Source organism: Carcharhinus amblyrhynchos, chromosome 3 (assembly GCF_965287045.1).
Source record: "Carcharhinus amblyrhynchos chromosome 3, sCarAmb.v2.hapA, whole genome shotgun sequence".
Taxonomy (NCBI): Eukaryota; Metazoa; Chordata; class Chondrichthyes; order Carcharhiniformes; family Carcharhinidae; genus Carcharhinus; species Carcharhinus amblyrhynchos.
Genome location: NC_137326.1, coordinates 31,426,163 through 31,439,215, shown reverse-complemented (window position 1 = coordinate 31,439,215; position 13,053 = coordinate 31,426,163). Strand labels below are relative to the sequence as shown.

Below are 13,053 nucleotides of genomic sequence, written 5' to 3'. Positions count from 1 at the left end.
GGCCTAAGGCGGCCTGCCACCTTTGCCCCTGAAAAATTCCCGGTCCACCTTGAATAACTCTTGAAGAGTAAGGTGTTTCAAAGGTTTTTCAACAGCAGGTGGAGCTAACTGTATCACTCAGTTCCTATGCAGTAACGATATGAGTGATATTCTCCATCAGCAGGAAGCTGTTGTCAAGCGTTACGCTGTTTTGCTTAGCATGCTAATGAGTAATGTGGTATATGAATTTCACTGCCCTTGTGATGCCAGGTATGTAGGCCATTGGTCCCAACAACTGGTGGATTCTATCAAGCAGCGTGTCCTTTCTGCTGGTGGCACTAGGCAATGTACTGGCCACACCCAACCAGCTGTAAAATTCCAGTAATAGCTCTAATGTCAGATGTTTCCAACCCACAACTGGGGTGCTTGCTAAGCTATTCAGATTGTGCTAAGAATTACATTAAAAATCAGTTATCAATCCGGCTCAGAGTATGGCTCACTTACGTGTGCTTGAAGCTACACATATTCACACAGTGCCCTGTTCTTTCTAAACATAAAGAATGTGCTTATGCAATGTGCCTTGGTGACAAACATTCCCTGGTCCATTCCCTGTGGCAATGCTCTGTTTTAATTTAAACAAAAGCTTGGCAGTTAATTGTTCCCTGGTACGTTCTCCATGACAACACCTCTACCAATCAGAGTCCACTTGCCAATCAATCAGCACTCTCTTTACACGCAGCATAAATTATTATCCCCGTGAGAAATGGTATTCTTATGAATTTGTCTTGATGAGTACAAAATGAAAAGCATCTCAGCAATACTCAAATTCTGTACTACCAAATGACTGGTAACTTGAGTTGTCAGCTGAGATCAAATAGCTGTAATACATTTTCAAAAACTGGAGGTCATCTCTACCAGGTTTTTTGGAAACAACAGATGTTGATTGCACTGTGAGCTCCAGTCAACGAGATAGGCTTAAGCCAGGATTTGCCTTGACATGGGCTGTTTACAGTGTTTGTTTAGTTCTAATAATACTTTCTTCAAAGTCAAAATTTCTGACCTATATACAACAAGCATATATTTGCCCAGCCTTTTCATTTTCAGTGAAGATCAGTTCTGTTTATCTACCTTGTGATGCACCTTTCATTCTAGTTTTAATGAATCCAATTTGTTCTTTCTCTTTCTGGTCAGGAAGAACATTTTTAGTTCCAATGCTTAACATTTTAGGTAAGATTTTATATTCCTGTTTTTTTGTGTGTCATTCTCTAGTTGTTTCATATCAAAGTGTGGTTAGGCAGCACAGATGGCGTGGTGATTGGCACTGCTGCCTCACAGCGCCAAGGGCCCAGGTTCAGTTCTGGCTTTGGGTCACTGTCAGTGTGGAATTTGCACATTCTCCCCACTTCTGTGTGGGTTTTCTCCAGGTGCTCTTATTTCCTCTCTCACTCTAAAGGTATGCAGGTTAGGTTGGTTGGCCAGCCATGCTAAATTGACCCTAATGTCAGGGATATTAGCAGGATAAATGTGTGGGGTAACGGGAAGAGGGCCTGGGTGGGATTGTGGTTGGTACAGACTTGATTGGCTGAATGGTCTCCTTCTGGGACTCTGAAGTGTAAAAATAACTAGTCCATGATAATTAAGAGAGTTTTTTTCCTGTATTCGGTGGAGCAAAAATGTTACCTTGTTTTGACAGTTACATTGTTATTTGCCACAATCAAATAAAAGTTAACAGTAAGATTTCTGGTAACATGTACAGGCACTAGGTCCATCACAATGGTATGAATCGGCAATCCAGGGATCATATTGTATGAGGATGTCCTTGATCTCTTGGAGATGCATCAACATATTTCTGGTGGTATGCCACCAATGCCGTGGGAAAGAATTGATAGATAGCAACACGACCACCGCCTTTCACACAAACTCTCATATCGACTCCAGCAAATCTATCCTTACCCAACAGCAGAACTGGTGCCAGCAGTTTGTACGTAAGATTCTTGACTCAACCCTATCTCAGGGGCTTTCCATTGATTCTGATAAGGCTGTTTCCTCTTTCACAATGGGCAATGTAAGAAGACTCACAACACCAGGTTAATGTCCAACAGGTTTATTTTAGTTGGACTTTAACCTGGTGTTATGAGACTTCTTACTGTGCCTACCCCAGTCCAACGTCAGCATCTCCAAATCATGACAATGGCAATAATAATTGCTATTTTCATTTGACCAGAACATTGGACTGATTGCAAAGGACCTTCAGCAGCATATTCCTGTTCCTGTTCCTGCCAAGTGGATCCATGGTCATCAGCAGCCCCAGAAAACAAAAATTGTGCTTGCAATATCTCTTGATATTAATTCTGCACAGAAAAAGTGCATCCATGTACTATTCTCAGCAGAAATCCTTTTTTTAATAATGGTTCATTCCGTGACCAGGAATCGATCCGGACCATGAGAGTGAGAATGTCAAACCATGGGACCGAAACTGGATGACTGGATTAGCTTGTGCCCATTGCCTCCCCAGTATCTTACTATCTGCTAATTGCTATGGTTGCATTGTGCACCGTGCAGTAACCATGCTGTTGATTGGTTGCATATCTCAGCAAGGGGCCAAAAACATGAGAGGCAAACACCACATAAAGCCAACCAGAACCTCTTAAAGGGGAGTCACATCATCATGGAACCCCTACAATGCAGAAGAGGCCATTCAACCTATCAAGTCTGCACCGACCATAATCCCACCCAGCCCTACCCCGTAACCTCACATGTTTACTCTGCTTATCCCCTTGACACTAAGGAACAATTTAGTATGGCCAATCAACATGATCTGCACATCTTTAGAGTATGGGTGGAAACCAGAGCACTCGAAGGAAACCCAGGCAGACATGGGGAGAATGTGCAGACTCCACATAGACAGTGACTTGAGGCCAGAATTGGTGCAGTGAGGTAGCATTAAAAAAAACACAGAAACATAGAAAAACTACAGCACCAACAGGCCCTTCAGCCCACAAGTTGCGCTGAACATATCTCTACCTACTAGGCTTACCTATAACCCTCAATCCTACTAAGTCCCATGTACTCATCCAGAAGTCTCTTAAAAGACCCTATCAAATCCGCCTCCAACACCGTTGCCAGCAGCCAATTCCACACACCCACCACCCTCTGAGTGAAAAACTTACCCCTGACATCTCCTCTGTACCTACTCCCCAGCACCTGAAACCTGTGTCCTCTTGTGGCAGCCATTTCAGCCCTGGGAAAAAGCCTCCGAGAATCCACCTGATCTATACCTCTCAACATCTTATACATCTCTATCAGGTCACCTCTCATCCTTTGTCTCTCCAAGGAGAAAAGACAGAGCTCTCTCAACTTATCCTCATAAGGCATGCCACCCAATCCAGGCAAAATCTTTGTAAATCTCCTCTGCACCCTTTCAATGGCTTCCACATCCTTCCTGTAATGAGGCAACCAGAACAGCTATCCACTGGGCTATCATGCCGCCCACCATGGCTGGAGCAAGTGCTGGAAGTCATTGTGGAACTTACAATGCAACGTGGCATACATCCAATACATCAGGTGCTAAGTAACAGGAACCAGAACCTCTTAAAGGGGACATGTTTTACCATCAGGTGGTAAAACATGTCTGTATCCCCACAGAGGAGCCAGTGCTTGCCATCTTTGGAGTGACCATTGATGGAAAGATGAGAGGTTAACTTGAAATAACAGAAGATGATAATATCTTCTTATCTAATTCTGCTTCTAACACCCCACTTCCTCCTCATCCCACAGATGTCCCAATTTCAAAGCTGGTATAAGCATGCACCACTTCCTTCCCCCTCTCTTCACCATAACCCCACCCTCATGCCTTTCTGCTTTCCGATGCCCAAGAGCTGTCACCTAGCCAGGCAGTACCAGACAAGCAAGAAAACAGTAATGATGAAGAAACAGCAGCACCCCATCTTGTATTTTCAGCTATAAACTCTGATATTGACCCTGCACACAATTTAGAGGGTAGCTTAAAGTTGGGATCTGCATGTGGTGAGTCATAGGGCATCTGTGGCCTGAAGCCAGAGCAAAAGGACAAGGGTAGTGTAGGTGCCAGCTCTCTAGAGAGCAGACTGTGCCTGAGTTCTGCTGCAAAGGACTTAGACGGGCACTTTGATAATGCAGGCTACAGAAGAAGGCTACTGGAAATAGGGACTGAAAGGCTTGGTGATTCACTAGGCCTGCATTGTCAAGGAGTATGGTGGAGTCCAGCACCAGTTTTGATCAGGGCATTGTGCAGAACCTTGGTGCCCATCCTTTCCAGGATAGAAGAGGGGGCCAACTTCATGAGAACAGCCTCTGCTTTGCCATGATGGCGTGGATACAGATGGCACAGTGGACAAGCCACAGTATGAATACATGGTGACTCTGATAGGGTATCAGGCATTTATTTGTATGATTCTCCACACAAGCTGGATGACAAGGGATTGGAATCACTTTCAGCTCTGCTAGATCTCAGCATTGGTATGCAGCACCTGCAAAGTGATGTATGTGCTACATCATGGTGAAAACTGTAATCCTAGAAAAGGTGCATGCTTGCTCTAGCTGTGGTACTCTGGTAAGAGAAAATCAATTATAGGCAGCTCCCTTTGAATACAGAGTCCTCTTTGTCCAAGAGTAGATGGCAAACTGAGAAACGTTGGTCACATTTCCAGCTCCTTCCTGGAAGGTGCCCAATTCACAAATGTTTACCTTCAGTGCCACTGGCGTTGTGGTTCTCACTCTGTTCTGAGGTGGCAGAAGCTGGCAGATTTTTGTAAGAACATACTTAGTGAAATGTAAATCTTTGACACACTGCTTCTCCCACCAAGGGTCCTCTTTCCCTTCCTTCTCATCGTCCTTTCACAACTTGTGTGTTATCTGCTCATTCTCCCTGTCATGCTGTATTCCAAGAGGCGTAGCTATTGCTGACTCCTTGTCTGGCAGCAGAAGGGTTTGCGAAGAAGCCTTAAAGCCAGGACCAAGTCCTTCAGCATCAACCACTTCTCTCCCTTTAACAACTTTGAGGGCCTCTAGAAAGCACCAACATGTGTACAATCATAGCAACAACCAGTAGCAATCAAAGGACAATGAATTTAAAAATAGTTACTGATCCCTTTAGGTAGTGCTGTTGTCAGTTGGGAGCAGGGAGGGAGGGTTCCTGCTGCTGAATGCATGTCCAACTGCGTGTCATTAACAGAGGGTGTTAGTTGGGGGCTTCAGCTTCATAGTGACAGCCCTTAAACACTGGTTTTGGCATCATGCTGTGCATGCAACCTTTCCACAAACACTCATAGAATCCTTTCATGGCAGAAGGAGACCACTCAGCCCAATGAGCCTGCACCAACAAAAATCTCACCCAGGCCCTATCCCCTTAACCCTATTTAATTACCCTGCTCGCTCCCCTGCCTCTAAGGGGCAATTGAGCACGGCCAATCAACATAACCCACATATCTTTGGAGTGTGGGAAGAAACCAGAGCACCTGGAGGAAACCCACAAAAACAGATATCCAAGGCTGGTGCAATGAGGTTGCAGTGCTAATCACTGTGCCACCGTGCCACCCACTGCCTGTACTAACATCCTCACTGCTTGTATTAACACCCTCACTCACTGCATGTACTAACACCCTCACTCACTGCATGTATTAACACCCTCACTCACTGCATGTACTAACACCTTCACTCACTGCATGTATTAACACCCTCACTCACTGCATGTATTAACACCCTCACTCACTGCATGTACTAACACCCTCACTCACTGCATGTATTAACACCCTCACTCACTGCATGTACTAACACCTTCACTCACTGCATGTATTAACACCCTCACTCACTGCATGTATTAACACCCTCACTCACTGCATGTACTAACACCCTCACTCACTGCATGTACTAACACCCTCACTCACTGCATGTACTAACACCCTCACTCACTGCATGCATTAACACCCTCACTCACTGCATGTACTAACACCCTCACTCACTGCATGTACTAACACCCTCACTCACTGCATGTATTAACACCCTCACTCACTGCATGTATTAACACCCTCACTCACTGCATGTATTAACACCTTCACTCACTGCATGTACTAACACCCTCACTCACTGCATGTACTAACACCCTCACTCACTGCATGTATTAACACCCTCACTCACTGCATGTATTAACACCCTCACTCACTGCATGTACTAACACCTTCACTCACTGCATGTATTAACACCCTCACTCACTGCATGTATTAACACCTTCACTCACTGCATGTACTAACACCCTCACTCACTGCATGTATTAACACCCTCACTCACTGCATGTACTAACACCTTCACTCACTGCATGTATTAACACCCTCACTCACTGCATGTATTAACACCTTCACTCACTGCATGTACTAACACCCTCACTCACTGCATGTATTAACACCCTCACTCACTGCATGTACTAACACCCTCACTCACTGCATGTATTATCACCCTCACTCACTGCATGTATTAACACCCTCACTCACTGCATGTACTAACACCCTCACTCACTGCATGTACTAACACCCTCACTCACTGCATGTATTAACACCCTCACTCACTGCATGTATTAACACCCTCCCTCACTGCATGTACTAACACCTTCACTCACTGCATGTACTAACACCCTCACTCACTGCATGTATTAACACCCTCACTCACTGCATGTACTAACACCCTCACTCACTGCATGTATTATCACCCTCACTCACTGCATGTACTAACACCCTCACTCACTGCATGTACTAACACCCTCACTCACTGCATGTACTAACACCCTCACTCACTGCATGTACTAACACCCTCACTCACTGCATGTATTAACACCCTCACTCACTGCATGTACTAACACCCTCACTCACTGCATGTATTAACACCCTCACTCACTGCATGTATTAACACCCTCACTCACTGCATGTACTAACACCCTCACTCACTGCATGTATTAACACCCTCACTCACTGCATGTATTAACACCCTCACTCACTGCATGTACTAACACCCTCACTCACTGCATGTACTAACACCCTCACTCACTGCATGTACTAACACCCTCACTCACTGCATGTACTAACACCCTCACTCACTGCATGTACTAACACCCTCACTCACTGCATGTACTAACACCCTCACTCACTGCATGTACTAACACCCTCACTCACTGCATGTATTAACACCCTCACTCACTGCATGTACTAACACCCTCACTCATTGCATGTACTAACACCCTCACTCACTGCATGTATTATCACCCTCACTCACTGCATGTACTAACACCCTCACTCACTGCATGTATTAACACCCTCACTCACTGCATGTACTAACACCCTCACTCACTGCATGTACTAACACCCTCACTCACTGCATGTACTAACACCCTCACTCACTGCATGTACTGACACCCTCACTCACTGCATGTACTGACACCCTCCCTCACTGCATGTACTAACACCCTCACTCACTGCATGTACTAACACCCTCACTCTGTGCATGTGCTAACACCCTCACTCACTGCATGTGCTAACACCCTCACTCACTGCATGTGCTAAAACCCTCACACTGCATGTGCTAACATCCTCATTCTGCAGGTACTAATACCCTCACAGTATGATCTGTGTTTCAGCTGCCATGGACACTATCTGGGACCTCTAAGGCCATTTGTGATGCCCAAAAATCAGGTGGTTGAAATGTTGAAATGTGGCATTTAGTTAATCGTTGTTACCAGCCACTAGGTAGCTGTATGAGTTGGATGTTCTGTTTTGTTGTAAAAGTTCTGATAGTAGTTAGCATGTTCTTCCAATGGAAATGCCTTCTTTGGTGCATTATAGTGTCATGCCCCTTTAGTAATATGTTAATATATTATAATGTATGGAAATCAGGTCATAGGTTGGGGAAGGGGGAACAGGGAAGATCTCAAACTGAGATTTCGTTGTGGCAAATTCCATTTTTGGCCACTTGCAAGATTTAGCAGCCATTATGGGATTTGCACCTGTGGCTACCAGGGCCATTAGATCACAACCCAATTCCATTTAATTTATTTCCATCACCTAAGTAAGGAATCTTAATTAAGAGGCACCAAAGTTATTTTTCCAGATAATTAATGACAAAGGATGGGTGTACATCAGGGATTCTCTTAGCTGGTATCACAAGACTTCCACTTCTTGTTATTCATACATTCTATAAATGCATAAGCATTTAGGACTAGCATATGGCAAAATAACAAGGTATCTGAGACATATCTTGTCAAAAATCTCTTTAGTTGTTATGCTTAGCCCATGACCTTTTGCCTCTTTTAAAGAGCCATTGAAACAATTCAGTAAGGGGGGCATTTTCTTGATAATGAAGTTCCGATCTTCCATAATTGGAAGAATCCTTGCTACGTGTTTGAGAGTTATGGGCCTTCACTCTCCTCAAAAATAGCTTCCCATTGCTGAGTGATGTATTCAGAATTGCATTTGATAGTTAATTTGAATTATTACCTGAAATTCCGCAAGTGCACTCTTTACCCTTTCAACTTCTTTTCTGCTTGCAGGGTTTTTTCAAAATGAATGAAATAGTTTGAGATGGAACCAGAATGAAGACTCCGTTGTAATTTACTTTTCTTTTTTAGTGGCCCCAATTTGCAGGCTTTGAATGAGTTTTGGTTCAGTGCTTCTGTTTTCTGTTTGCTTGTGTTTTTGTGGATTCTGTGTACGTGGGATGGAATTGAACAGAATGCTGCCTTATGATCAACCAGTGATGTACATTGATGCGAACCAAGTCAACTTCTGTCTCATTTACATATAAATGATAAATGGCAGAGCCAACAAGTGTAGCCAGCATGGATATACGAAAAATCCACATAATCATATTTGCAAAAGCACTAATAATTATTAGTGTGATATGTTCATTTGTTACAAATTGCTATTGAGGGATTTCAATATTCAGCTGTACCATTAAATTCTACAGTAATCCAGTACTGTGATTGATTGAATCCATTTGAGTAAGTCAGAATTTTCCATCATTGCAAACACTTAAAATTAAATCCAAAGTAATAGTTATGTTATGAACCATAAGTAATTGTTATGTTGTGTCATTATAAAAAGATTATGTAAAAGTTTAGTTGATAGGCATTGCAATCAGGATGTAATTAAGGTAGTTTCATTCCTTCAGTTTTACTGATATATTTCACAAAATATAATAGGGAATTTCACAGAACACAGCAGTTTTATTTTGTGTGTAAAATTATATTACAATTAAAGTGGTCTGTGCGTTCGAAACCGCTCACACCACTAATAATCTATCAGACATCTGATAAATGAGCTTCAGATGCATTTGTAAATTGAAATCTTTCATTGTTTGCTTTTCTTTGGGGATTGAAGTTCCTATTACATTTCGCTAGTGTGCCTGTGTCGACATCTTTCCTGTCAATCATCGTTACATCTGGACCCTTAGATGGCATTGCACAATGAAATCAGGATTGTTAATGAGAAAGTATTTGAAGTTTGCTAGGCTGCCTCTTTTGAATTGATTTGGGTACATGAAAAACCTTCAACTTTCTCCTTGGGTTTCCCAGACACACTCGACAACAGAGCTCCAATGGAAAAGTACTTCCAAAACTCCAGTAATGTCATTCTGAGCTGAGGTACCAACTCTTGTTGGCTGTGGTAGAGGTCAGGGAGTGTTTTGATTTTCCTTCCTTCCCTACCAGAGGGGCATTGGAACAGGAGTAGCTCACTTGGTCCGGCAAGCCTTTATCGCCACCATCAACCAATTTTCACGGATTCACCATCGAAAGCATCCTTTCCGGATGTACCACAGCTTGGTATGGTGCCTGCTCTGACCAAGGCCACAAGAAACTACAAAGGGTTGTGACCGTAGCCCAGTACATCATGCAAACCAGCCTACTATCCGTTGACACTTCCTGCTGTCTTGGAAAAGCAGCCAGTATAACCAAGGACCCCATGCGCCCTGGACATATTGTCTTCCACCTTCTTCTGTCGGGAAAAAGGTCTGAGGTCATGTACCAAATGACTCAAGAGCAGCTTCTTCCCTGCTACTATCAGACTTTTGAATGGATCCATATTATATAAACCTGATCTTTATTGATCATATTGAATGGTGTTGTAGACACAAAGGTCCAAATGACCTACTCCTGTACTTATTTTCTGTATTTCTATGTTTCTATCTATGACTGGAACACTACATTCTACACTGTCTGCTTTCCTTCTCCCCCATGTACTGAATAAATGGTAAGTTTTGTTTGTACAGCATGCAAGAATCAATACTTTTCACTCTGTCCCAATATATGTGACAATAGTAAATCCGATCAAATGCTTCATACCTTTCATTAATAAAAAATAATCAGTCACATATTTGAAATTAACATTTGACCTTGTATCAACTGCTTGTTGTGAAAATGTGTTCCAAACTTCTACACTTTGTATTTAGACATGTTTCTTAATTTCACTCCTGAAAGGCGATGGGGAGACATCTAATCTCCTTTAGCAGCATGACTGTGATCACATCATCAATCCTGCATTTCCCCCCACCTCCAACATGTTGCTTTGGGTTTCTCTGTTCTTTTCTGATTTACGCTCTTAATTCAAAAACCATTAACAGCAACTTAAACATACTTCTATAGCCAGATGTTTTCTGTCAGTTGATTAACTGCGTTAAATATGTTGCCTTCGAGAATTTTATGAAACAGGCAAAAGTGGGATATCCAGAAGACAACTCCAGTACTACTGGTTCTGAATGAAGAAATGAAAAATAGTTCTCAAATGGTATGCTAGTAGAGAATGCCAGTAATACTGGTTATGGCAGAATTGTTTCGGCACATTGTGTCCACTCCATCTCATGCTGCCAATTGCACGGGCGACCGTGCCAATAATACTGGTTATAGAGCCAGTAATAGAACAAAGAAAATTACAGCACAGGAACAAGTTCTTCACCCCTCCAAGCCTGCACTGACCATGCTGCCTGACTGAACTAAAATCCCCTACCATTTCAGGGACCACATCCCTCTATTCCCATCTTCTTCATGTATTTGTCCAAACGCCCCTTAAAAGTCACTATCGTAACTACTTCCACTCCTAACACGCACCACCTTCTGTTTAAACAAATGCCTCGTACATCTTTAAGCCTTGCCTCTTGCATCTTAAACCTATACCTCCTGGTAATTGACTCTTCCACCTGGGAAAAAGCTTCTGACTATCCACACTGTCCATGCCTCTCATAATCTTGTAGACTTCTATCGGGTCACCCTTCAAACTCCATTATTCCTAATCAGTGGGACCTGCCAGTAATCCCTGTGACATTAACACTATCCAAACTGGTTATTTTTCCACTTTAATCTAGTGGGCTTTATTCCTGCTGCACTTGCATTTAACTTATATTTATTACTTATCAATTTATTTATTACTGGTGCAGGCTCAAATGAGCATCAACTGATGTTAATAACAAGAAGGAAAATAGACCACTGACTTTTCCAATGTGTATTTGTGTGGACGGAGGCACTCAAGATTACTCAGCGAGGTTCTGCAGATTTGGAGGTCCCAGATAAAATGCTCAGAATAAACGTTTGCAGAAAACTGCAAATTTTATTGTGAAAAATAACAATCACACAAAATTCAGATATAGAATAGATTCCAGGGAAAAAAGACTCACGGTAAAGGTTTCAGTGAAAGTTGCAAAGAAGTTTCTATATTGTATTATCACTACACTAAACTGCTGATTGATTTTGGGCCGATTTTGATTTTCTGTTAAAATTCTGGATCTTCTCCGTGATATAATTGTTCAGCTTGTCTAGCTCCTTCGAGCGCTCCTCCTCATTCAGCCCCTTCATCTTCAGGTGATGGATAAAACATTGAGAAGGGAAGTGGAAAAACATAAGCATCAAAATGGTTCAAGATACAATTGAGAGTGCAGTGACATCTACCACAGGAGAGCTGAGATGTTAAAGGAGAAACAGATCAGAAATATAGACATCTATAATGAATGCAAGCTCAGAAGAAACAAGAAGGTTACCTTTGACAGTGCTCATCTTCCTGGGTGAATGCTATGTGATGTATGCCTTGTCTATGAAGCATGGACATATGGGACCACATATAGAGCTGTCTCTGAGTATGTGGGGCCCCCGTACACCTAGGGACTTAACTAATAATGAGTGTATCCTCTGATCTGTCATGTTTGCCCACTACTTTTCAAGCCACCCTGTAATTCGCCCTATTGATAAGCAAGGGAGCTTAATCAGTAGCCAGTGTGCAAGACCTGTAAATACAGACTGAATTATTGCTGAATTATTGTACATGCACAGACTCTGTATGAATGCAGATGATATATATCACTTTTAAAGGTTCTTTCTGTGTAAACTGACACTGATTTTATCTGCAGCATTGAAAAAGTCATTACCTGCCTGTCAGTGGGAGTGTAAAGCATCTCCAAACATCAGCTTGCCTTCCTGACTATGAAAATCAATCTGGGCAGGGTTGCAGTTCCAAAAGGTAAGGTCCTAATCTGCAAAACCTCCACACCAGGCTGCTATGGCCCTCACGTTGCAAAGAAAGCAAGAAAAACAATTGTTAATCTGAAAGAATTCATCAGTTTTGGGGTAGCTATGGCACATAAGAGTTGCAGTTAGATAAATAGATATATTACTCTGCATGAAGCAACTGATCCTGGAATCTGCAGTTGAAATTCAATAGCTCACCTCTCCAGGAGATCAATTAATCCCAGAAACCTCCTCCGGAATCATAAGAACATAAGAACATAAGAAATAGGAGCAGGAGTAGGCCATCTAGCCCCTCGAGCCTGCCCCGCCATTCCATAAGATCATGGCTGATCTGTCGTGGCTCAGTTCCACTTTCCCGCCCTCTCCCCATAACCCTTAATCCCCTTGCCTATCAAAAACCTATCTACCCGCGTCTTAAATATATTTAATGAGGCAGCCTCCACCACTTCAATGGGCAGAGAATTCCAGAGATTCACCACCCTTTGAGTGAAGAAGTTCCCCCTCAACTCTGTTCTAAACCGCCCCCCCTTTATCTTGAGGCTGTG

General features: G+C 42.8%; 1 non-coding gene across 1 annotated transcript; it reads right to left on the bottom strand.

The window, feature by feature from the left end:
- Positions 1–2,258: 2,258 nt before the first annotated feature.
- LOC145341643 (U11 spliceosomal RNA) lies at positions 2,259–2,380 on the bottom strand. Its single transcript, XR_013886409.1, has one exon. It is a non-coding gene; the product is annotated as a U11 spliceosomal RNA (small nuclear RNA).
- Positions 2,381–13,053: the final 10,673 nt, after the last annotated feature.